We start from the raw sequence: 26,937 nt of genomic DNA, 5'->3' as shown, positions 1-26,937 counted from the left end.
TTTATAAGAATTCTGGCAACAAAACTAAGATTAAAATTTTAATTATCACCCGATTGCTTCCTGTCACTTTTCGTCAAAATATTAGAGTTCATTATTAACCAAGCTATCACCTTATAGATGCTAAACTTCTGACCGACCAACAATATGGATTTAGGCACGCCTGTTCTACAGCAGATATCCTAACTGTAATCATTGAACGTATATACCATACACTGGACAAAGAAAAGGAGGGTAGCGTGGTAGCACTAGATATATCTAAGGCTTTTGATAGGCTTTGGCACGATGGTTTTCTCAGGAAAATCAGAACATACCGTATCACTGGATGATACTTAACATAATTAAATCCTTCTTAAATAAGAAAAGAATCCATGTTTTCCTCGGTGATCGTACATCTAAACAGTATGATATAAATGCAGGTGTACCTCAGGGATCTATCCTTAAACCTTTATTATTCCTAATATTTATAAATGACCTCCCTGATAAAATTGTCTCTGAGATGGATATATTTGCTGATGACACCACGCTCTATAGCAGGGACGAGGGCAAAACAAATGAACACATATCTAAGGAAATGGCAAAAATACTACAGAAAGACCTCCAATCTGTAGTGGAATGGGGGGGGCAATCACATTCAATGCTGCCAAGACTAAGTTTGTTTCCTTCAATAATTACAAGTAACCTTAGCAATCACAAATAGCTATGACCAAAGATACATTACCTGAAAGTATTTCATTCAAACTCCTCGGCTTACCGTTCACAGAGAACATGAGTTGGAGCAGATACATTAAGAGCATTGCCAGGGCCGTTGCAAGGAAGGTGGGTTCTCTCTACCGTGCTAGAAAGTTACTTATACCTGAAAGTATCCTGTACCTCTACAAGGTCACCATTCGCCCATGTATGGAGTATTGTTGTCATAATTGGGCTGGTTCATCTGCTACTAGTCTCTCGCTCCTGGACAGGGTTTAAAAGAGAGTCGCCAACCTGGTGTCCTGAACTGTCATCTAACCTTCAGCCTCTGTCCCATCGACGAAATGTTACATCTCTCTGCCTGTTCTACAAGTATTTTAATGGTGGATCTCTGACGAACTACAAGCCCCTGACAAATCCGACAAACAACAAAATCCCACCCCTACACAGTAGAGATCCTTAGATGTAAGAAGGTCTTCTACTCTTAATAGTTTCTCCCCAGAACTGCTAGACTTTGGGATTCCCTTCCAGGTTCTTGCTTTCCTAACAGTACTGACATGCAGAAGCTCAATTGTAATGGAAGCAAACATCTTGCTGCTCAACTCCCTACATAGTATCCCTGCAACATATATATATATATATATATATATATATATATATATATATATATATATATATATATATATATATCAGAATAATGAGATAAATTAGATCATATAATTTTTCTAAACAAAACTTTATTATTTGAACAAAGAATACAATATTCAAAATAACTTCCTTTATCCATGGATTTTCGATGTAGGCTCATCTCCTCAGCGGAAATTCATTAGCCAAATATTAAATATACATTTGCTATTCAGCACACACATAGAAAACACATAAAGGATCAAATCGTTTTAAGGGAGACAGAGAAAGAAAATAAGGGTTGAAACATAAAAAGGGTATGAGGTTTTGGTATGCAAATAGAATAGTAATCCTTAAATAGAATGGGATGTTGTGATTAGGTCCCAGATTTGTTGAGCATTTCCTCATTGAAAGTAAATTCCAATTCTATTCGATGGAATATTCGAGGTAGTTGAGTAACCAACCTGTCTTTCGCTCTCACACGCGCAAGTAATTTTTCATTTTGAAGTGTTGGTTTTCTCGCCCTGTTTTTCTTGTGACGTTTTTGTTTTCTCTGCTTATGTTCTTTTTTTTATTCATATAACTTCTCGTTCTGGTTTTTCATGAAACTTTTCTTTTCTTTAGTTTCTATGGTTTTTTTTCTGTTGCGTTTCTTTTCTTTAGTTTCTATAGTTTTTTTCTGTTGCGTTTCTTTTCTTTAGTTTCTATGGTTTTTTTCTGTTGCGTTTCTTTTCTTTAGTTTCTATGGTTTTTTTCTGTTGCGTTTCTTTTCTTTAGTTTCTATGTTTTTTTCTGTTGCGTTTCTTTTCTTTAGTTTCTATGGTTTTTTTCTGTTGCGTTTCTTTTCTTTAGTTTCTATGGTTTTTTTTCTGTTGCGTTTCTTTTCTTTAGTTTCTATGGTTTTTTTCTGTTGCGTTTCTTTTCTTTAGTTTCTATGGTTTTTTTCTGTTGCGTTTCTTTTCTTTAGTTTCTATGGTTTTTTTCTGTTGCGTTTCTTTTCTTTAGTTTCTATGGTTTTTTTCTGTTGCGTTTCTTTTCTTTAGTCTTCTGTGTAGCTGTTCATTTCTTTAGTTTCTTCAAAGAATAAAACAACAACATCAGAGTGTTTGTATCAGCAGATAACGAATAACCTAGGTTTCCGGCGACGACAACGTGTGTATCATTGTTTATACATGCTCCAAACAATTGAAACTGGTACATATATGCGAATGGTGATTTTTAATAAACCGCACTTTTCTTCCACCATGGTACAAATAGCAACTTGTATTCAATGAATCGCTAACAATGAATCGTTTATAATTGGTGTTGTAAAAATAAAGTAAATCCGTATTAATATTTTGCTGTTGTTGTCATGGATTTTACTGTTGGTGGATACTTACATGAGGTACCATGTGAAGGTTGCCAACATCCTAAGTACAAATTATTCTACGAAGCTAACTGGATTCAAACAGCTCGTCAGTCTGCCTCGTTATGTACTTAACCACTGCCAACTTTGATTCGTACATTAAGAACTGCCATACTAAGATACTTCATGCTATAATTTGATTTCTTTTAAACACGTACTCATAAGAAGGGACACAGAAGGAACACGTAAAGGTTATCAACATCCATAATTGCGATCTAGAACCACATAGATTCGAATTTGGAACATCCAGGTTATGACAAGAAGCAGGGATAAAGAAATTAAGCTCTATAGACAAACAAAAGTCGGACGATCACGTTATGACATGAGTCATATTTTCGAACGAGAGAAAAGTCAGATTTTTAGCTCAGCTACTCCGTTGGAAGTTAAGTGAACGGGACATTTCGAAATAATGTAGAAATAATCTAAGATGAATGCTACCGGTGTCTGTCCGTATGCGCGTAAAGTCGTTTTGTTAAATAGAAATTAACTTTCAGTAGCAAAACATTAGTTATTACTTGAATTATTTCCAATAAAATCTCATCAAAGATTCGATGTGTTTTCGATGCAGGATTAGTTTATTCGCCTAAATAAAAGATCAACAACAATAGGACGTAGCATGAAACGTCGATCATGAAATGACGATGAGAAAAGCGACTATAAAAAAGGGAGGCAATATAAACAGCCGCATGTATGTTTAAAACACCTTTAATTCTTATCCGGCTTCTTGCTCGCTCGTTGTTGAAAATAGAACGATAATGTAATCGAGCATAACGTGGAATATTTAACAGAGTATATTTTCTGTGTATTTATATATTTCTTTATTATTAAATGCTACTATGGAACCTATCGTATTCGAACTTTGCATATTTAGGGCGTTGCACCACTATTCATTTCACAACAGTCACCTCTAAACAGATATTTTGTTTCGGCATTCAATAGCTCACAAACAAGTAAAACATATTTTAGTTATTCTAGTCAACAGTTTTAGAGTTTTAAAGCTGGTGGTAAAAATATTGCAAATTCGTAGAATCTAAACTTTTGTTCTCTTGATTATAAAAATAGAGAATGGAGTAATTTAAAAACAACACTTTGGGGTGCTTAAAGCATACACAACCCGAAAAAAAAAACGCATCTTCTGTTTTGACGAATACGGACAGTGTTTCGTTTGTTTATTCAAATGTTTTTTTAAATTAGAAAAGAAATTCATGAAAACAATATTTAATTACAATAGAAAAATGCGAGCATGAAAAGTAATATGGTTAAGCTTAAACATGGAAAAGAAACAGACAAGATATTCTAGTAAAAAATGTAATAAATTTATAACTTAAAATATTGCAGCATTAAGAGTTGATTATAATATAATGTTAAATTGAATTTTCTTTTTAATTCTTAATGCTGGAATATTTGAAGTTATAAATTTATTATATTTCTTACTAGAATGCCTTGTCCTTTTCTTTTCCACGTTTAAACTTAACCATATTACTTTTTATGCTCGCATTTTTCTATTGTAATCCATGATTTTTCCAGGCTTCTAGCAAATTCACTTGTTCTTTTGTTTAATTTCAGTCTTATTTTCTTGCCCCCATAAGCATAACATACATATATGTAATAACAATGTACGGCACTCGTCTGCTTTTATTCTCTCTGTTTCACTTGTTACTTCTCTTTTCGCGAGAGCGGTGAATTAGTAGCAACACTAGTCACTGAAGCAACGTGTTGCTATGGAAACCAATCAGAAAAAATATCGCTCACCTCCTTATGTTTTTTTTTTTACGATTTTTAACACCAGTAAATTAATAATAACTCTTGTTTTACTGAACGAAAATTTAAATTTTTTTTAAACAATATAGCTGAGAAGATGATCTATAAACTGTGATAATTGTTTGAAATTTCATCGAAAAATGAGTGAGCGGTGAAGCTTTAAAGCAGTTCTAAATGATTAAAACTGATACTTAACAATATATTCAAACACTATCGCGTTTAAATGATACCCCCTCCCTGTTTTTTTTGTTGTTTTGTTTTTTTCTTAAAATGGAACTTTTCCTACCCTAGTGGTGAATTCTGAATATATTTGTCGGACAAGGAAGTATAACTAACTGTAACAGAGTTACTCGTCTTTCTCGTCTGCTCAGTACACCTTCTTCCATTTTGATGAATTTGTGGTTTCTTTGTGTTTGTACACTCGTGAATAAAGTCTTTTCATGCTTTTAAAATCGATGTCGTGACAAAAAAATAAAACAACCCAGATTTATTATTCGTTTATTAATAGTGCGCGCCGATCAAACGGAAGAAACAGGTGTAAACCCATATTCGTCCCTTTCATATTCGCTTACTTCTGAGATCCAAGAAACTTACTTGATCCTTTTTTACTAATGAGGCGTCACCACTTATCCAGACCAAATGAAACTCGAGACTAAGGATTAATAAGATGTGTAGATTGTGTGATGGGTGATGAAGAATATTATGAGATGATTCAAAATAATGAATGGAATAAACAAAATATGATTACTTATGAGTACGGTTTATTAACATTATATTTGACATCATGTTACAGTCTGCAAGGAATTAACCCCATAGTAATGCGTTCTATAGATGGCAAGTTCTTGTAAAGAAACTCTGCTGATGGAAATTCTGTTTAATATCAGGTACACGAAGGAAAATTGTTTACCATTGTGGTATAATACGAGTTCAAAAAAGATTTCAAGTTTAGTTGTTTCAAAACATCCTATCCACGAATTAACGGCAACAGCTTAGCGTGTCAGACTATAGAAGTTGCTAAATAAATATCGGATTAGAGAGAAGTAAAGTATATTCCATAGCACTCTCCAATTTTATAGTTTGTCTGATTATTCTTAAGCGTAAGGGCCGTAAACCTGTTTACCTTTCATTTTTTTTTTTTTTTTTTTGATACATGAGTTATTCTCATCCACAAAGATCACTAGATAAATGATTTTTTCATAAAAAGTGTTATTATATGACATTCTCATGTGTTGTTTTGACCCTATTGACGTCATATACAAAGAAATGCTTCTGCTTTCCAATTCTCACATTTTTTAAGTGTATCGATCTTATTTAGACCTCCAATTATTAGTTTTCCCATACACAGCTTCCGGACAATTTGTCACAGTCCAGATTTCTAATGTGTCGCATCTTCCCATATTATTGCATATTAATATGAATAACAGGAAATAGAAGCATTTTCCCGCGTATTATGTAACGAATTCCGCTATTATCAAAATGTTTGTTAAATCGGAACTTGAAGTCTGTAACAAACAGTGTCCGATAAAAAGTTCGCATTGTACTTGACTATTTTTTGCATAAAACAATAAATACGAGGGGCGTGCAATAAGTAATGCCCCTGACCCACTTCCAGTTGTCTGATCTAGCTGAAATTTTTCATTTTTTTTACATAGGCGTCCCCACTTATCAAGGCCGAGAGGCCACTCAAGGATAAAGGTTTAAGAGTGAACAGTAGTCAAAAGAGCAATATAGTAATCGACAGTAATGGAAGTTCGGTAAATTTGTTAACTTAAGTGGAACGGCTTATCAGAAACTTGTTTACGTTGGACTTGAAGACAACCATATTATAGACAGCTGGAAAGCAGGAAAACGGAAGACAATTCCACAGGCGTGCAGTTCTAAGAAAGAAGCTTTGTTCATGGACTCTACGTTTAGGTTTAGGCACAGATAAAGAGTGGGGGAATTAGTAATAGTGTTTTCAGCTAGACAAGTGTTTCTTGTGAAAGTTTGGCGAGGGGACCATAGATTGAAGCTCAGTCGAACACTTTCCATGAAAATAACCATAAAGCAGAGACAAGCTCGCAACATCTCTTCTGTGAGATAGAGGTCGAAGCGAAGAGAAAAGAACATCTCCCACGAGGCCACGAAGTCTATTTTGAACCTTATCAAGGCAGGACAGGTTCTTTCTAGCAGCTCCTGCCCAGATGTGGCAAAAGTATGCCAGTTTTGGACGTACCTGGCTCTTATATAGATAGAGAATTGCATCAGCAGTGAGATATTTACTGGATCGATAGGATTCGACCATTTTTCCAGCGGCCTTGGCAACAGATTTGATGTACGTATTCCACTTAAGGTCAGAAGTAAAGGTCAAGCCCAGAAGCTTGTCAAAACTTGAGGCCTCCCCAAGACGAGAGCCATTCATTTCAATTGATGTCAGATGTGGATCAGAACGTTGATGATGTAAAGAGAGAAGCTTGGTTTTAGATACATTAAAAATTACCAGCCACTCCTTACCCTATTGTAAAACGTGATCAAGATCAGAGGAGATATAATCGGAGAGAACTTGGTCGTTTACTGTCTTAGATGTGCTACCATAGATGGTAGTGTCATCAGCAAAAATGTCTACGAATGATGTAAGGGTGTGATTAGGAAGATCATTAATGTAGATCAGGAAAAGAGTTGGGCCCAGGATGGACCCCTAAGGGACTCCAGCATTAGTACTATGAGCTTCTGATTTTTGCCCATCAACTACTACTCTTATGAACCTATCAGAGAGAAATGATTTAATAATTGAAAAGACATTTCCAGCTATACAATAGCTGGAGATCTTGTGAAGTAAACCTTTATGCCATACCCTATCAAAGACCTTTGAAATATCAAGAGCAATTGTCCTAGAAAGGTTGCCTCTGTCGAGAGATTCGCTAATCCTATGAGATATAACTGTAAGCACATCCGCTGTAGATCTAGCAAAACGGAAACCATATTGCGTGTCACTAAGAAGGTTATTTTTGCTGAGATGGTTGATTACTTCTCTATTTAACACATTTTCTAGCCTTCGGACGAAACCATTTTAACTGGTGATAGGTGCAAGAAAGCAAATAACTCAGGCAATCTTCGTTGTCTGGAATGAAATTGGAAAGAAATCCTCCACTCTAATCAAAAGGTCAACGGTGACTTATTTTTTTCTTTTGATCATTAGAAATGATAATGAGTTTATATAAATATTAGTATGAACATTGGTTGAGCATAATTTTTGACATGGATGCTCATTCGTTCTCGAATATATTAAATCAAATGTCTTTATTCACTTTACCATGGTTTTTTTCATAAAAGAATGGTCGATACTTGTTCTCGGTAAGATGTTACAAGTCAAAATACAAAATCACGAGAACCCCATTCTTTAAAATGCTATTCCAAACTTTAGCATAACAGACCGACGAAATTCTTTTCAAACGTAACCTTCTTTAGTACAGCTGTCGCAAAATTGCGACAAGTCTACCACCTCAAATAGCAAACGACATTACATTCAAGCTGACTTTATTTACAATAAAAAAAAAAACAGCAGCACAAATATACACAATACATTCAGCAATCGACAAAGAGTGCATAAGAAAATAACAATTTCCCGTGAGCGAATGGACAACGACATTATAAGTTCAAGATGGCCAACATCACAATATGCAAATTAGTTCAATTTTATTATATATTTTGATAGTCCTACTTAGATGCTACAAATGTTTTCGTAGACAATGGCACTTTAAAAATACGCGTAAAAATCATTTTTCTATCAAAGAAGTTCGACGCTATGAGGATTAAACATAACATGCCGACGAAAATCATATTGCAAATTTAAGCATTAAACAAAAATTGCAAATTTAAGCATTAAACGAAAATAATATTGCAAATTTCAGCATTAAACGAAAATCATATTGCAAATTTAAGCATTGAGGGTCTCCTCAGTAAAATCAGATCATACGGTATCACTGGTAGAATACTTAACATAATTAAATCCTTCTTAGATAAGAGAAAAATCCAGGTAGTCCTCGACGGTCGCACATCTAAACAATATGATATAAATGCGGGAGTGCCCCAAGGTTCTATCCTTGGACCTCTATTGTTCCTGATATTCATAAATGACCTCCCCGACAACATTGCCTCTGAGATGGGTATATATGCTGATGACACTACACTCTACGGCAGACACGACAGGAAGACGAATGAACACATTTCTAAAGAAATGGCAGAAACACTAGAGGAAGACCTCCAATCTGTAGTGGAATGGGGACAAAAGTGGTTGGTCGCGTTCAATGCTGCCAAGACTAAACTAGTTTCATTCAATAATTACAAAAAACCCTCTCTACCACCCATAGCAATGGCCAACGACTCTTTATCTGAGAGTCCATCTTTCAAACTCCTTGGCCTAACGTTCACAGGAAACATGAGTTGGAACAATTACATTGAAGGCATTGCCAGGGCCGCTGCAAGAAAGGTAGGCTCTCTCTACCGTGCTAGAAAACTACTAACACCCGAAAGTATCCTGTACCTCTATAAGGCCACCATTCGCCCATGTATGGAGTATTGCTGCCACATCTGGGCTGGTGCATCTGCTACTAGTCTCTCGCTCCTTGACAAGGTTCAAAAGAGAGTCGCAAACCTGATAGGCCCTGAACTGGTATCTAAGCTTCAGCCTCTGTCCCATCGACGAAATGTTGCATCCCTCTGCCTTTTCTACAAGTATTTTAGTGGTGAATGCTCTGACGAACTGCAATCACTTGTGCCCCCACGACGCAAGCACCCTCGACAAACCCGACAGGCTACTAAATCCCACCCCCACACTGTAGAGATCCCTAGATGTAAAAGATCTTTTTACTCCAATAGTTTCTTCCCCAGAACCGCAAGACTCTGGAATTCCATTCCAGGTCCCTGCTTCCCCAACAGTACTGACGTGCAGAAGTTCAAGTGTAACGTGAACCGACACCTTGCTGCCCAAATCCCTACATAGTACCCCAGTAGCTGTTGCCCCTGATAGTAGCCCCTACACCAAAGTGGCAATTTGCCTTGTTTGGGGTGAAAATGTAATAAAAAATTTAAAAAAAAAAAAAACGAAAATCACATTGCAAATTTAAGCATTAAACGGAAATCATATTGCAAATTTAAGCATTAAACGAAAATCATATTACAAATTTAAGCATTAAACGAAAATCATATTGCAAATTTAAGCATTAAACGGAAATCATATTGCAAATTTAAGCATTAAACGGAAATCATATTGCAAATTTAAGCATTAAACGGAAATCATATTGCAAATTTAAGCATTAAACGAAAATCATATTGCAAATTTAAGCATTAAACGGAAATCATATTGCAAATTTAAGCATTAAACGGAAATCATATTGCAAATTTAAGCATTAAACGAAAATCATATTGCAAATTTAAGCATTAAACGGAAATCATATTGCAAATTTAAGCATTAAACGGAAATCATATTGCAAATTTAAGCATTAAACGGAAATCATATTGCAAATTTAAGCATTAAACGAAAATATATTTCAAACAAAAGAGTAACATATCGACGAAAATGCTATTCTGAACATAAACGTGACAGGTCGTGACAGACCCATTAAATTGATATTGCAGACTTAAACGTAACTGACTAACGAAAATGGTATTACAAACTAAAGAATGAAAATGCTTTTTCAATTTTTAAGGGGAGTGAATACTGCTGAATGGGAAATTCTTTGTTGTCTTGTGCAAGAATATCGCGATAACAGATATTTATAATTTGCTAACAAATGTAAGGTCAAAAGCAACAAACAATAAGACTTTAAAAGAGCAACAAAATTCAAACACGTGAACAAAATCAGCATGAAAATAAAAACAAAACGAATTCTACATAAAATAAAATAAAATTGTTACAATGACGAATGTTAGTAAATTATTTATTTGTTTGTTCGCAGACTATTATCCTCATCTTTTTTATAGCTGTTGTTTTATGACGTTTCGGCCAACTATTCCTCCGGTCTTCGACAGGTGGTTAATGCGACGGGGTAAGCACGCCGAGTCTCCTAACTGATGCAGGCCAGAGGAATAGTTGGCCGAAATGTTGTGAAACAACAACTATGAGATGGGGATAACAATCCGCAAATAAATAAATAAACAACTTACTCATCTCAAAGGATTCTAATAATAAAATAATTAGAAAAGATATCTGTATTAACAAAATGGTAAAATATAACAAAATGTGTCTCTCACAAATAAGAGAATTATGAAATTTGTTATCAATTAATCGAATATTTATTTTGAAAAAGGAGATGCAATTCCGTAAAACAAAACAAAATTTAAAAATCCAAACCTAATTTAATTACGAAATTAAATCCATCATTAAGCATTTTGGTTTAGTCGTGAACAAGTCAGCGATTTTAATATTTTGTTAATAGTTTTTTAATTAATTATTTTATTCTTGACATTTTGAAATGTTATGGGAGCTTGGAACCCCATACGCTGTATAATTAAAAGTTATTTTAACTGGCCATTTGACCGTACAATTTAACGATAATGATAGAATGTTTGATAATGCGGAATCTTTTTGATTTGAGACTCTTTGGGGGAGGGCTGTATAAAAGTAGGAGACTAGTGATAGATACTCCGGCCCAAATATGGCAACAATAATCCATGAATTGTTGCTTTGTAAAGATAAAAGATGCTATTTGGTGTGAGTAATTTTCTAGCACGTTAGAGGGAGTCAACCTTCTTTGCAGCAGCCTTGGCAATGTCTCCAATATATTTGTACAATGTATATCATTTGTTGTTGTTGTTGTTGTTGTTGTTTGTGTGCGTGCGTGCGTTTGTGTTTCCAAAAATATTTTTGTTTCAATCAAAATGGAGTAATTCTGTAAAGACGAATGCTGAGTTACTTCCCTTTATAAGAGAACGGCAAATAGAAAAATGATTCCAACCCGGGCAAAGTATTTATGAGAAGGAATAAATTAAAAACATGCTACAATTATCCACAACAACAAAAACCCTGATGAACCAGAATCAAATATTCATTTTGCAGGCAGAAAGTTATTGATGACAAAGAAACTATAAAGATACTGATTTTACTTTAACTGCTTTTACACCAACAAACGGAAGACGAGCGACATTCACTAAAAGACGGATTATTATTATTATTATTATTATTATTATTATTATTATTATTATTATTATCATAAATGCCTCAGCACACCATATTTTGTTCAGCAGCACACATTTTCCTTCAAAAAACGAAACAGATTTCTAGAAAAAATATATCTTACTTTATTAGTTGTTTTTGCACGCTTAGAGATTAATGTAATTTCATATAACTTTTTGACGATTTCATAAACGAGCGTAATTAGTTTAAGATTGCCAGGAGAAATTTACATTTTTTTTAATGGCTGCCATCTAATAAAGCAGTGTTACTCTGTATTCGTCCATACAGAGTTACTCCGCTTTTATTGAAACAAAAAATATATTTTCCGAAAAACAAAAACACACATACAATAAAAAAAACAAATTGGGCAGATTAAATTTTTCATCTCGCTTTTCGCGGTTTGGTGTTGTCTGCTCACATGCCTTGATCTTGTTACTTTTTTAATAGAAATTCACTCAGGCGTAGCATGATTCAGTATGTCTTCTGATGTATTCCTAATCCAAATTGGTTAAGGATATCATCTCATTGTAAAATTTTTCCAAGGACATAAAAATAAATCATTATCAAAACTATCTTTATTTTTAATTCTTTCACTTACTGTATGCCTCTCCTTATCTGTTTCCATCCTTCCTTTTCTCTCACCCATCTCTCACTTTCGTTCTATTTCTTTTTTATCCTTTTACTAATATATATATGTGTGTGTGTGTGTGTGTGTGTGTGTGTGTGTGTGTGTGTGTGTGTGTGTGTGTGTGTGTGTGTGTGTGTGTCCTCAGTAACAAAAAGTATATCCCTTCCTCTTTCTTTCGTTGGTCTTTTTTTTTATTATAAAATATATTTATCTTCTCCCTTCCTTTTCGTTCTTCTCTCTCTCCATCTCTATTTCTCGCCCTCTCGCTCTCTCTCTCTCTCTCGTTTCTTTCTTTCTTTACCTTCATTCTATTATCTGAATACTCTCCATCTTTCTCTCTATATATCTATCTATCTCTTCCTTTGTGTCTCTCTAAACATATCACCTATTTTCTCTCCTCATTCTATTTTCTCTCAGTCCGTTTTTCCTTTGTCTCTCAAAATCAATACCGCATATATCGATAAGCCATTTTGTTTCCATTTCTCAAAACGTAAATCCTTTTTCCCATAATGCAACTAGAAATCTTCTCGACAACAAAACGCAGATTAATGAAACCATATCAAAGTCTTCGTGCTTTTATTAAAAATATTTTTTTCATTATTTCAGCTTCTATTTTTTTAATTTTATTTTCTTATATTTGACACCCACGAAGAAAATAATTATGTTCTTTGATGCGTAACTTTTTCCAGCTGTACAACAATAAAAACGGTTATGCTTAAAAAATAAAATGGCTAATTTAGCGTTTAGAATCAGATATAGAAATTGTTTCCATTGTGAAATAAAGATGAATCCGTTTTCTGAGATATTTTCTCCCATTGTGAAAACTACAAAAACATATTACGTTGTATAAAAATGTATTAGGTTGTATAAAAACGTATTACGTTGTATAAAAATGTATTAGGTTGTATAGCCGTTTATTAGATATATGAAGGCGCAGTAAATCTTGAGTAGCTATGACATCAGGAACTAGAAATGAGAGTTCGAACGGCCTCTTTCCCCAACTAGATTTAAGGCAGAGAAGACACAATCTCTACTAACAATTAGATGAAAACGGACTCTAACAGGAACTCAACAGATTTTTTTATTTAGTTATTATCTTATCACTAAGAGCATTCATACAAGCCATCATCAAAGATTGTTTTCCGAGAACAACTTGTGGTGTTCCTTGGAGTCGTAGTGACAACAAGTCTCCCCAGATTTCCAGTACTCTCCACCTTTTTGCAAAAGAATTTGCGTTATCATAACAGCCGCTTACCATTGATTTCTCCTTGGCGGCGACCATTGGTCTTCACTGGAATTTGGGTGGCAATAAGCCTCCACAAGGTCCCAGTCCTCTTTACAAATCTCCAACAGAGGTCTGGCTAGTGCTTTCTCTCTTATTAGGTGTGGTGCCTGTCTATGGCGACACTCACAAAAAAGGGGGCGGTTTTTTTTTCATTTATATAGTTTGTTTTCATAATTTCATGCGATGTTACTTTGTGTTTTGCATCTGTAGCCGTTTCTGTGTCCAGTTTCCGTGTGGTTTGTGTGTGGTGTTAGTCTTTATATTAAGGAGGCTTTCTTAATATTACTGCAGTTTTTATTATTGAAATTCGTTGTACTTTCTCGCCCATCCCTCTGATTCCAATCTCTTCCATTCTTTTTTCGTTCCTAGCGCTCCTACTATTAGTGGTGTTATTTTTACTTTCTTCATTCTTCAGATCCCTTCGAGCTCTCTGGCCAGTTCCGTTTATTTGCTCCGCTTCTCATTCTCCTTGATTTTCATTCTGTGGTATGCTAGACGGCAAAATCTATAATCTGGCAGGCCTTTTCCTTCTTGTTAGCATAATTGACATCTGGTCTTCTTGCTTGGATGGGTTTATCCGTTGGTATACCCATGTCCCATAGGATTTTGTGACTTTCATTTTCTATTACTGCTGCCGGTTTGTGTTTGTACCATTTGTCTGTGCGTTCAAAATTCATTTGTTTGCATAATTGCCAATGCACTGCCTTCCGCACTTGATCGTGTCTATTTTTATATTCCTTTTGTGCTAGTTTGCTACATTCACTTATTATGTAGTTTATTATTTCGTCTTTTTGTCCACAGAGTCTGTATTACTGTTTTCTTATGTCTTATCGATCCTTGCTTTAATGTGGTTGGTTCTAATTGCATTATCTTGCGCAGCTGTTATTAGTGATTCAGTTTCCCTGTTAAGGTTTACTTTTTGTAGCCATTTCCAAGTATTTTCGTTTGTCTCTTCTTTTGTCACTCGTATGCATCATTCATGTAACTGTTTTTCTTCCCATTTTTCTTTCCTTGTCTCTTTTTTCTATCTTGTTTTCTTCTTCTGTGTCTCTTGCCGCAGTAATTATTCTGTCGGTGTTCTACATTATGTATTTTGCTAATTCTTTTTTCGTGATATTTACAGTCTTCTATAGAGACCAGTTTGCTATTATTATTATTATTATTATTATTATTATTATTATTATTATTATTATTATTATTCACATTTTGGTATTGCCGATTTTATACTGATAGACAAGTCAGAACAAATGAACATAGGTTATCAGCATCTTCCTGCACTTTCCGCAAGTTCTGGCGGTTCCCAACAAGGGAGTCTTTTGAAGTACTCCAACATTGCAATGGATCTTAATTTTCTCAATCCATTTGTAAAATCCTTTTGTTAAACTCATCAGGGTTCCCATCACAATAGGTACAACTTCTACCTTCTTACAACTTCCACAATCTTTTTTATCTCCCTTTTTCAAGTCTTGGTACTTATCGACCTTTTTTTTTTTCTTTTTATTCCACATTCATATCAGCTGGCAATGCGTTATCAATGATTATTGCCTTGTTTTCATTTTTTCCAACTAAACTAAATCTGGTCTCCTTGCTTCAATCACATTATTACATCGAATATTCATATTCCACAATTATTTCACTTTCCACCAACCTTTCTTCAACATGCTCGTACTATTTTTCACTACATTCCAACCCTCTTTTCTTGCATATATTCCGATGGACCTTTCTCGCAATATTGTCATATCGTCTCTTGTATTCATTTTGAGCTAACTTCTCACAACTACTGACGAGATGTTGTACATTCTCACCTTTCTGTCCACACAGTCGATATAGGGAATATTAAGCCGTTTTATCAATGTGATACTTCACATAATTTGTCTTGGGTGCTTGCTCCTGCGTGGAACATTTAGGGCTTCTGTCCGAATCTTCAAGTCACATTTTGACAACCATCGCCAGGTTTTTTCCTTGTCCTCTTCCTCTGGTAGATCTCTATTGCATCTTTTTCTCAATTCACTTGTCTTTCATTTTTTGTTCATTTATTGCCTTACATTCCTTTCTTCTTACAAGTGCGTTCTCTTGCAATTTTTCAAATTTTGACACGCCCTTTACAGTTAGAGATGTAAATTTTCAGACTATTTTCTTCTTCTTTTACACATTGTTCTACACCTATTAGTCCTCGTCCTCCCTATTTTCTTTTTGCATATAATCTATCGACATCATTCTTTGTGTGAAAAGCTCCATTCATTGTCATCGTTTTCCTTGTCTTCCTGTCCATATCTTTAAGCTCATTTTATTTCCGTTGAATACCCGCCTCATATCAAAATATAGCTGTTGCCCATGTATTTACTGTGAGTATTTTCTTACACCCATTCAATCTTGGCCTAAGAACGAACTGTAGTCTTCTCTTGTATTCTTTTCCTATTATTTCCTTCATTTCAGCTTCTTTTATTTTATCTAATTCCACAATTCCTAAGTAGATGTATCCTTCTTCTCCAACCTCTTTTATCATTTCCCCATTAAAATTTTTATTTCTTTATTTTCAACAATTTTCCCCCCTTTTTAATTTAAAGGGACCACACTTCTTTATGTCGAATTCCATATCTATGTCATTACTGAATATTTGAACAGTTCTTACAAGTATGTTTAGCTGGTATTTGATTTTTGCATACAACTTCAAGTCATCCATAAATAATAAATGGTTTACCCAGTAATCCTTTTTTCCCTACTCATAAAACACATTTACTTTTCGTAATATGAACGACAAGGGTACCATACTCAAAATAAACAACAATGGCGACACCCCTTGAAAAATCCTTCTCTTCACATGAACTTCCCTAAGAGATTCTCCATTTGAGTTAATGAAACTTTCCATTGTTTCATGCTTCTTTCCAAGAAATCTCGCACATTCGCCGCTATTCCAAATATTTCCATGCCTTTTTTTAGTCCAGCTATGCGGATCATATCAGATCATATGCTTTGCAATAATCTATGACATGCAGAGATTTGTGGATCTTCTCTTACAGTCCCGAAATACTGTCCCATTAATAAGCAACTTATCCTTGGTCCCTCTACTACAACGTCTACACGTAAGGTCTCTTGATGTTATAGATACTTGTACATCTCATCTGCCAAGATGCCTGCCAGTAGTTTCTACATCAGTGGAAGGCAGGTGATGAGCCGATAGTTATCAACCACAGTGCCCTTTGAAATATCCTTCTGGCAGAGCAGTGTTCTTCCACGCGTGCTCCATTCAGGAATTACATCTCCTGTCAACATTCTATCAATTTGAGATGCAATCCTTCCATGCAAGGTGGTAAAGTTGTTGGGGTTTTTTAACCAATACCCCTGTACACCATCTGGTTCGGGAGCTTTCCAATTTGGAATTGTCCTACATTATTTACTCACTTTCTCCTTGCTCACTTCTTGCTCTTGAGATTGGTCTTACTTACTTTGTAATTCATTCCTCAAATATTCCAGCCATAAACACTTATGTTTCTTTTTTACACTCTAAATATTACTCCAAAACTGTGTGCGCTCTTCTGACGTTGGTACTTTATTTACGTAATTTGACCGTCTATCAAGTCATTCATAGAACTTTTTTCTTGTCCAAACTAAACTTATTCTCTCTGGTCTGTTGAGTTTTCTCTTCATATCTTTTCCTTTCGCACTTTTTGCTAGCATTCTTTGTTTGGTCTCGTCTGGAACAGTTTTAATTATATTTCTTTTCATTATATACGTTTCATTCAGTTGTTTTAATTTCTCTCTTCCTTGTACTCAATTGTCCTCTCACCCTTCTTTCAAGTAAGTTCGCATCCTTTCTTAATTTTTTCATGTCATCCTTTATTCTTCTTTTTCACCTTGGTTCGTTTCTATTCTTGCGTTCACCTCTTTTCAATCCGAATTTTTTCGCAACCCAAACACTTCCTGCTATAATCAAATTATTTGTTTTTGTGATGGTCTTGCATTTTACATATTTCATTGCTTCATTTCATTTTTCTGACTGGATTTCCAGAGTTTTTCTGTCCAGTTTTTTAAACATGACCTCATTACTTCTTTTTCCTTCCGCCATAATCTCTTCGACGATCCCTCTCACTTTCTCAGTTTTATCCAACACTTCATCATAAGTTTCCTCATTATTACTAATTACCTCGTCCTTAGTTTCCTCTCGATTTCCTGTCACTTCATCCACATCTTCCGCTACATTCTCTGTCCTTTCCTCATCAATCTGCTCATCTCCTTCATTTGCCGTGTCATCCCCCATTATTTTTGCAATCATCTTCCTTTTTATGGCCTCCAATTCCAGCTCTGATGATCACCAATTCTTCCGTGTTGCTCTTGCCTGATCGCACACGCGCTGTTCTGTTAATTCAAATGTTCCTCGTTCTCTCCATTCTCCAAACATACGCTTTCTGTACCCCCTAATAAGCTTTCTGTTTTCAACATAAATATTGCTTCTGAAGAAGCGCTCAATAATTGCGGTGTTAACGTCTTTATTCCACTTCATTTTTAGCAGTTGCAGGTTGACGGCTGGGTTCTCGCTGATGCCGGCCGTGTGCTCTTCACTAGAAGTTCCAGTTCCATTAGCGCCGTTATTTTCAAACTAAAATTTTATTATTATTATTATTAGTAGTAGTAGTAGTAGTAGTAGTAGTAGTAGTAGTCTTAACTTTTGGGTGTTTTTAGTTGGATTTTTTAATTAACGTTAGATTAATTCCTCTGACTTTAGACATGCACTTTCGCCGTTACTAACAGATATGTTTTGTAAAATTAGACAAATAAATTGTCTCGTCAATCTGATTAAGCCATGCATGGTGGCTTTTCGTTATGGTCCCAAGCCTTATTATTATTATTATTATTATTATTATTATTATTATTATTATTATTATTATTATTATTCACTTACTAGGAGTTTTCATTCAGGCCATCATCAAAGATTTTTCTTTGAGAACAACTTGTGGTGTTCCCTGGACAACAAGTTTTCCCAGATTTTCAGTACTCTCCACCTCTTTCAATAACTTTTACAAAAAATTGCGTCATCGCAACAGTCGTTTACTATTATTATTATTATTATTATTATTATTATTATTATTATCATTTCTAGTTTGTTTTTTTTTTCGAATTTTATGCTAACGGACGGATTGTAACAAATGACTTTAGGCTATCAGCATCTTATTTCCCAACTCTCCAGTACTCTCCGCAAGATTCTAACGGTTCCCAACAAGGCAGTCTTCTGAAGCATGCAAACGTTTGAATGGATTCCATTTTTTTCCAAACCACTTGACAAATCTTTTTGTCACGCTTCCCAGGTACAACTTCTACTTCCTTCAACTTCCACAATCTTTTTATCTCCCTTTTAAAATCTTGGTAAATTGTGAACTTCTCCTTTTCTTTTTTCTACATATTCACATCAGCGGCACTTGCGTTCCCTTTTTTCAACAAGACTAAACCTGGTATCCTTGCTTCAATCAAATTATCACATTGGATATTCATGCCACACAATTGTTTCCCATTCTCACTCTCTACCACCCTTTTCTTACATACATCCCAATCAACCTTTCGTATGGAAACGTTTACTCTTGTCTCCTATTTCTTCCTTTGCAATTCTCATAGATTATCTCCTATAGAATTTTTTGGTGGACAAAAATCCCCCCACCGAACCAAAGTATCGTATTTTACCAACAAAGATATCACATTTAAATTCATTATTACTAGACTATTAACCGCTATCTTATGTAACTTTAGAAGGCCATTATAGGCACATTTAGTCGTTATATTAAAATCCTACGTTACATCTTAGGAGCAAAATCATCACAATCGCAACCATCTTTAGAGGAAGCAATGCCTATTTTTCCCTCGAAATAACAAGTACTTCTTCCGTCCCCAGTCATCATCGGCAGCTATTCTGCACTTGAAACAGATATGGGGTTTCACCCTTCGTAACTGAATCATAAACTCATTGACATAACATAATCCCTCCCTTTTCGTCCATAAAAATAATAAAGTCTCCCCAGAATAATTCCGCTCGTTCTGATTTGATGACCTCTTGCTATTTCTTGTAATAAATAATTTTACCAGGAATTATTCATAAATTTTGGTTTCGGTTTCGATTATAGCTGATAGCATTCAATTTTTTATCAATAATTTCATAATTTTGGTTTAGGTTTCGATTATAGCTGAAGAAACTGAAGATATATATATATATATATATATATATATATATATATATATATATATATAATGTTTCATAAGTTTTGGTTTCGGTTTCGATTCAAGCTGATACCCTCAAATCATATGGCTATATTTTTTTATTTTGGAAATTGCAACTGTATAATATATAAAAATCAATAGAACATTTACTCTATAACACGAAATTTACAAGAATTAAAATATCATATTTAAACGTACTTCACGATTGGGCTACGCAGAGCGTCCTTACTAGCTTAGATAAATACTTTTGCAGTTTTAACAAAATAGTTACAATAATATCAGAGCGTCTCCATTTACACTGAACATCTACAGAGTACCAACATCAATATATTACATATGAATGAGTCCTCTGTGGAATTTCCACAGGTCTCGCTAGTATAAAAATAATGTTATAAAATCAACAATAGGTTTTCTAAAGTACAATGTAGACTACAATGTACTGTGGACTAAGTCACTGAGAGGAAGTATGTGAAGCTTCTCGGTGTACGGCCATATGCTTCCGACAATCAATCGATTTGAAATAGTCGATCTCATCGATTTCGATGACAATAAAAGTATGTAAACTGTGAAACATTTGTTGATCCTCATTTAATCCCGGGTAACTTCGGGTCTTATTGCTAGTTTAAATATATTTATGAAGGACATATTTATAACTTACATGGCTGAAAGATATATTTTGATAATTAATTATTCTTCCATTCACATAACTTATTTCCAGTTCAAAGGACACACAATTGGACCGAATTTTTTTGTTCTCTTCGCGAACAACGAAAACGTTCGCTCTTTGCATAAGCAGCAGCAGTCCTTCTTTTTCTTTCCTCATCAATAAAACACATGCAACTGGTATGATATCCCAAAACAAAAGTCTCTCAAGCAAAAAATCCGTCTCCTATTAATCTGCCAATAACGCCTAAATTTGTATAACCGTCCTCGCCTCGTATCTAAATGATTCTCGGTTCGCGAGCCACGCTTTCCTTACAACGGCCACATGCTAACCGAGGCCGTTTATTCCTCTCTCTCTCTCTCTCTCTCTCTCTCTCTCTCTCTCTCTTTCTCTCTCTCTTTCTCTCTCTCTCTCTCTCTCCGCACTATTACCACGTCCCCCGATCATGATCAGATAGGCGGCGGTCGTTTTTGTTGGGTGCTCCTTCGCAAAAGCATGACTTCTTCGGAGACATAAGCTTCTTTAGAGGCGTGGGCTTCTACTTCTGTCTCTGTTTCGTCGTCACGTGTCAGACACTTTTACCTGCTCTCTGAAGACGTTGCACTGTTAGAATCATCCTCCGACATAAGAACATTGTAGCCGAAGGCGCAAATCCTTCACAATTTCACTTCTTACTATATACTTTTGTTATATAATGGGGCGCTACATTAATAGACTGAGTTTTAGCTTGTACATAGACATAGATTTTAGTAAGGGGTCATATTTTCTAGTTTGTGAGTCACTGAATTCAAGACCTGTCGAACACAGCCACAGACGGCTGAGCAACAAAAAAGGGGTCATGGGGTCACGCCAGGATGGTTAATGAGTGCAGCTACCTAGAGCAGGGCTTGGTTTCGTGGTATGTGATTTGGCAAGATTTACGAGATCATATTTGAGAGGGAAATTTGAAAATAAAATTTTTCATAGTTTTGTCATAGTTTCTCTTGGAAGCGGAGAGAGAGAGGGAGCACACGTATCTGAGGATCTAGCCAGCGAACTGAAGGCCCTTTTTGAATTTGGCGTTTCCAGACCGTTGTGTGCGACCGAGCAAAAGCGACTATATCAAAAAACACATCCTTAACTAATACCCTTGAAAAGATATGAATCTATGCATCCTACTTATGGCTTATATAGTCGAGCAGATTAGATTCTTTCAACTATTCTAGGAGGAAAACGCCGAAATAACAGCAGATTTTTTTTCAGCATTGATTCCAATCAACTTGAATTTCTCCTTGCGACTAGATTCAAGTATTGTCAGTTAAAGAGAGGTGCAGTTGGTAATTGCGCAACAATTGGTTTATTATAGACTCCCCACGCAGACACCATCACACAAGTTTTCTGTTGTTTCACGAGACTAAAACGAGACCTTTTTATTATCTAAATGCTTTATGGTCACAACTATAATTTTGACATAACGACTAACGTGATTTAGTATGCAACCTTGTGTTTTTTTAATATCTTAATTTACACACAGACACACAGACACGCAGACACACACACACACACACACACACACACACACATATATATATATATATATATATATATATATATATATATATATATATATATATATATATATATATATATATATATTCCGTCGTTCGAACAGTCTGGATTGTGTATTGTCTGCTCCCGAATAGAGCACGCATTAATTAGTTATTAATCCCCATCATTCTCGTGACAACTGTTAGGTGGCTCTGAGGTAAGGCCTCAACAAATGGAGTAAAATGTAGCTTCGTGGTTGGATTCAAATCTTATGAACGACAGGAATTGTTACACTACATTGATGATTGCGTAACATGAAACACTATTGTTAGTAGATATTAATAAATAATTATTATTTAATTATATATATATATATATATATATATATATATATATATATATATAAAGTGAGAAAGAGAGAGAGAGAGAGAGACTCGTTGCGGTATATCAGCATTCAGCGTCGAAGGCCATTACTACAAAGCAATTAAGTCGCTTAAAGCCCGCTTACTTAAACACATTTAAAGACATCAAACCACCCGACGATAATAAAATAAATGAAAATTAAATGAATTAACTCTAAACTATAAAAAAGCAATGTAACTTACAATAATCCTTTTGTTGGGCGCATTCTTTCGCAAAACGGAAAAACATTTTTCAATTTTTTTTTTATCCCCTTCAATTATGGTGCTTAACATTATTTCCAGACAATTGGAGTTAATCCCCTTTTAATGCAAATCTGTTTAAACCGACAATTCATCAAGTTTTAATCCTTGCCTAATCCTGTGTCAAAACACCAACTGAATGCATCTATATTTAATAAGATTAACTGACACTTGTGACATATTTGCCTGGAAACATTTTTTAAACGAGCCTCCCCAACCTAGCATTCATGTACGTCATTCATCGTTGAGAAGCTTAGACGAACGCGACGTGACTCTTAAAATAATTTTATTACTTCATAAGTGTTGCTACTCGTCTGACCTTGCTGTTTTTGTTTTTTTGTTTGGCGAGACTAAATTCTGCAAAGAGCTCATGAAGATCATGCCTCAGGATTGTCTAGTCTGCATGAAACTTTGATCGTAGTTATCTGTTATCTTAGAGATTTGCAAGTGTTTACCCCATACATCAAAAACAACAAGGCTCAGTGATTGCATGCAAAATCGGGAAAGGTTTGGTTCAGTAGAACGCACAAAGGAACGATACAGAAACAATGTAGTGACGTTCACTCCATTGATTTGCAGTTTCGCGGTTGATATGTCTTTGCTTGCGACACGCAGAGGCTGAGACGACCAGAATATGCTGGATCTTGGTGCAGACTCCTCAGGCGTTCTCACTGAAGCTTTGTTAACCAAGTTGTTCTGACACTACAATGTTGCCACCGCCTCTATCACGATGAGGAAGAGTAGGACTTTAGGGAGAGGATCTGTTGTTATCTATCACTGTGCTACACGTGTGTGATCGCCATCATTAATAATTTTCATAATTTCTTATTAATGGATCATCATTTATAAAAGCTAAAATTCACTCGAGGATAAAAGGCAATAAGATGGATGGATTGTCAGTTGACTGATGAAAAATATTATTTGATGATTGAAACCGATGAATGAAATAAAAGCAATTACTTTCAAGAACGATTTATGCAAGTATTTATTTATATTAAATTTGGCAAGTATTTATTTATATTAAATTTGAATGTTGCAATGTGCAGGGAAGCAATCCCGTGGCAATGTGTTTCACAGATGTGACGATTTGAAAAGAAGCTCAGTCCATGGAGATATCATTTGATGTTAGAAAGAAAGGCGAATTACTGTTACTGTGAATGTCTTACAAAGAAGTCAGAGACTGAAGTTCAGTCAAACAACTTTCATGGAAATAGCGATGTAATAAAGAAAGGCTAGCAAGATATTTTCGATGAGCAAGGGGATCTAGGGAATAGATGAGAGCAGCCGTATCTATGTCGCTTCACGAGGGAGAGAGAGCGACAGGAATGTGTGTGTGTGTGTGTGTGTGTGTGTGTGTGTGTGTGTGTGTGTGTGTGTGTGTGTGTGTGTGTGTGTGTGTGTGTGTGTGCATATATATAGTAAGTTATCAAATATATATGGCGATTAAGCTACTCTGAATATTCCGCGTTTCATCCACTCAAGGACTTCTCAGGCGGAATAATCAGTGTAGCTTAATCACCATATATATTTTATAAATTACTAACTAGCTCTACCTACGTTTTGAGCACTTTTTAAGTAAAGACTTAAAGTTTACGCATGAATCTATACTTTCGTATATTAATTTTATGTGAGTATTTTAAGTAGTTATATATATATATATATATATATATATATATATATATATATATATATATATTGTTACGCATCGGAATACGCTGCAAACGGCGAGAGACCAATGGGCGCAACAATAGAAAGAAAAATAAGACAAAAAATGACGAATAGAGGTGAATGGGAGGGGATGGAATATCTTGTCTCAGGACACCGGTAAAATATGTACAGGACAGCAGGACTCATGAAATAACAAGACAAATGCAAAATGAAATTTTATAAATTTTATTTGACTACCATTAGCTAAAGAATAGGGAGTTGAGAAAATAAAATAAAATAAAAACATAGAATAAAACAGCAAAAAACTGAAGGACCTTTTGGGAAGGGAATTCTGTTCTCTTCTTATGTAATTAATGGAGTCGAGTAGAAAACATCGTATATAAAGCAAAGAAAATGTCCATTACATCAAGTTCAATGTTCAATGTTCAGCGTGGACGGATGAGGGTAAAGGAGAGAGAGAGAGAGAGAGAGAGAGAGAGAGAAAATAGCAACGGTAGCTTACTGTTCGCCGATACGCGCGTTTTGTATATTGTCTTTTGTTCATTTCTCATTTCGGCCGTAATTCTTCTTTCGTGTTGCTATCGCATAAGTATCATCCACAGAAAATTCTGTTTCCTTCGTTGGTGCGTGCCACGCAGCATGCGTCTAACTCCGTCGCTGATCGGACCCCAAAAGAGGAAGAAGGCTCCAAAAGATCCGTTTCCTGTTCCTCCATTGCGCATGGAGAGGAGAGGGGACGGGCTTTATCCCGGGTGTGTTTACTGCGATGTTAGCAAAGGTGAATTGTCGTCGTAGTTATTTATAGTTGGGGCTGACCGACCCTTTCTGTTCATGTCTACTCTCTCTCTCTCTCTCTCTCTCTCTCTCTCTCTCTCTCTCTCTCTCTCTCTCTCTGTGTACTTCCCACCCTCTTTCTCTCTGTATTTCCCTACTCTCTCTTCTCTCTGTATATCTCGTTATTCCCTCACTTTCAAACTTCCTCGCTGACAAGTAACAAAACAAGCGTAAAATAACAAGTACGGGTGATGCGTGCTCGACTTTTAAGTATTCTATAAAAACTTTAAACTTTCCCCATAATTATATAACAATATATATATATATATATATATATATATATATATATATATATATATATATATATATATTTGTTAAGGACCGTGCCGTCACTTGTGAAAACATATATATATATATATATATATATATATATATATATATATGTGTGTGTGTGTGTGTGTGTGTGTGTGTGTGTGTGTGTGTTTTCACAAGTGACGACACGGTCCTTAACAAATTCGTCCACGCAATTCCGAACACCACCGCCGAATCAACACGCCACACCATGAACAAATACCGTTGAATCGACACACGCGTTCCCATGCAGTATCGAACAATCCTGCCGAATCGACGCGCCACGATACGAAATGCAATAACGCGAAACACGTTACCAAAGCAGTATATTTCAACCGCCGAACCACTTATCGGCTTTTTTATTTGTTCGTTTCTTGTTTTTGTTTTTTGTTTATTGTTGTTGTTGTTGTTTTTTTTTTTTATAGCCGTTGGGCGAAACCAAATCCTCACTTTGGGGTAAGATGGGTGTAGTTCATTAGTAGACTTGATTTGTAATCGAAAGGTCTCGGGGTCGCTTTTCACCACAGGTAGACTCGACTCATACGCTTGTGCGCTTCTGCGCATGCTCGGCACAATCTACACAGTTAAGTCGATGTTGTACTTTTTCAATGGAAGAAAGATTGCTTCCAAAGGTATCAAGTGGCAAAAACCTGCATCGTTATAAAATAAAACGATAAAACAAAAATTCACAGCTAGATTTCTTCTTAAATACCATGGTCAGGTAAAACACCTTTGTAAACTACTGTGCCAAATTGCCATTGGCACGTATCATTATTCCACCGTACCCAAAAAATCATGAAACAGTTTCCTAATTCTGTCGGTCGTGGACTTAGCAATAATTCTAACAACGAAAATGTTTCTAAGAAGTCAAGCAATATTTACAACACAAAAAAATTAGCAGGTATCAAAATATCGATAATTAGATACAAGCAAAGGAGCACAAATATATAATAAATTTTAAAATAGGAAAATATAATCAGATATCAAACACTAAACATGGCAATGAAATTCCTAAATTTCATCAAAACTCTTCTCCATGGCCAAGTACGTACACAAAATATTTAATGAAAAATACCCTAAAACTGTTCTAAAGTTGCTGCAAAAACTTAGATATGATAATTAATGCATATAATAACAAAGTACTAAATGGGAGCAGTAGAAGAAAGTAATAATAAAATGCGTAAAAAATACCGACAAATAACATAAAGAAGAAACAAAAATATAACCACTAACTCTAATAACAATAATCAAATAGAAATAAGAATTTAATTTGAAGAAAAAAGTCGTAGCTATAGAACCTGTGCATTTTGTCCACTACAAAATAAATGCCAAATTAAAAACATTGTTTACGATGCCAAAATATTTGCCAAATGTAGAAATTAAGGCGACACATGTAGATTATGTGTGAATGAGAAATTTGAAATTCTAAACATTGAAGTCTCAAAAACTTAATAAACCGTCGAAGTGTAATAATAAACAACCGTATACATAGAATAAACTTTACTTTAGAATAATAAAATAATTAAAACATTAACTAATCCAAC

General features: G+C 35.1%; 1 long non-coding RNA gene across 1 annotated transcript in view; it reads right to left on the bottom strand.

Moving 5' to 3' along the window:
• LOC145247260 (uncharacterized) overlaps positions 1-22,750 on the bottom strand; it is a 229,019-nt gene extending 206,269 nt beyond the window's left edge. The window contains exon 1 of the long non-coding RNA XR_013863224.1: positions 22,544-22,750. This is a non-coding gene — a long non-coding RNA (uncharacterized LOC145247260). The remainder of the gene's footprint in view (positions 1-22,543) is intronic.
• Positions 22,751-26,937: the final 4,187 nt, after the last annotated feature.

The sequence above is a fragment of the Euprymna scolopes genome, chromosome 25 (genome assembly GCF_053919585.1).
Source record: "Euprymna scolopes isolate OS-2025 chromosome 25, ASM5391958v1, whole genome shotgun sequence".
Lineage (NCBI taxonomy): Eukaryota > Metazoa > Mollusca > Cephalopoda > Sepiida > Sepiolidae > Euprymna > Euprymna scolopes.
This window is presented reverse-complemented; position numbering and strand designations above follow the sequence as displayed.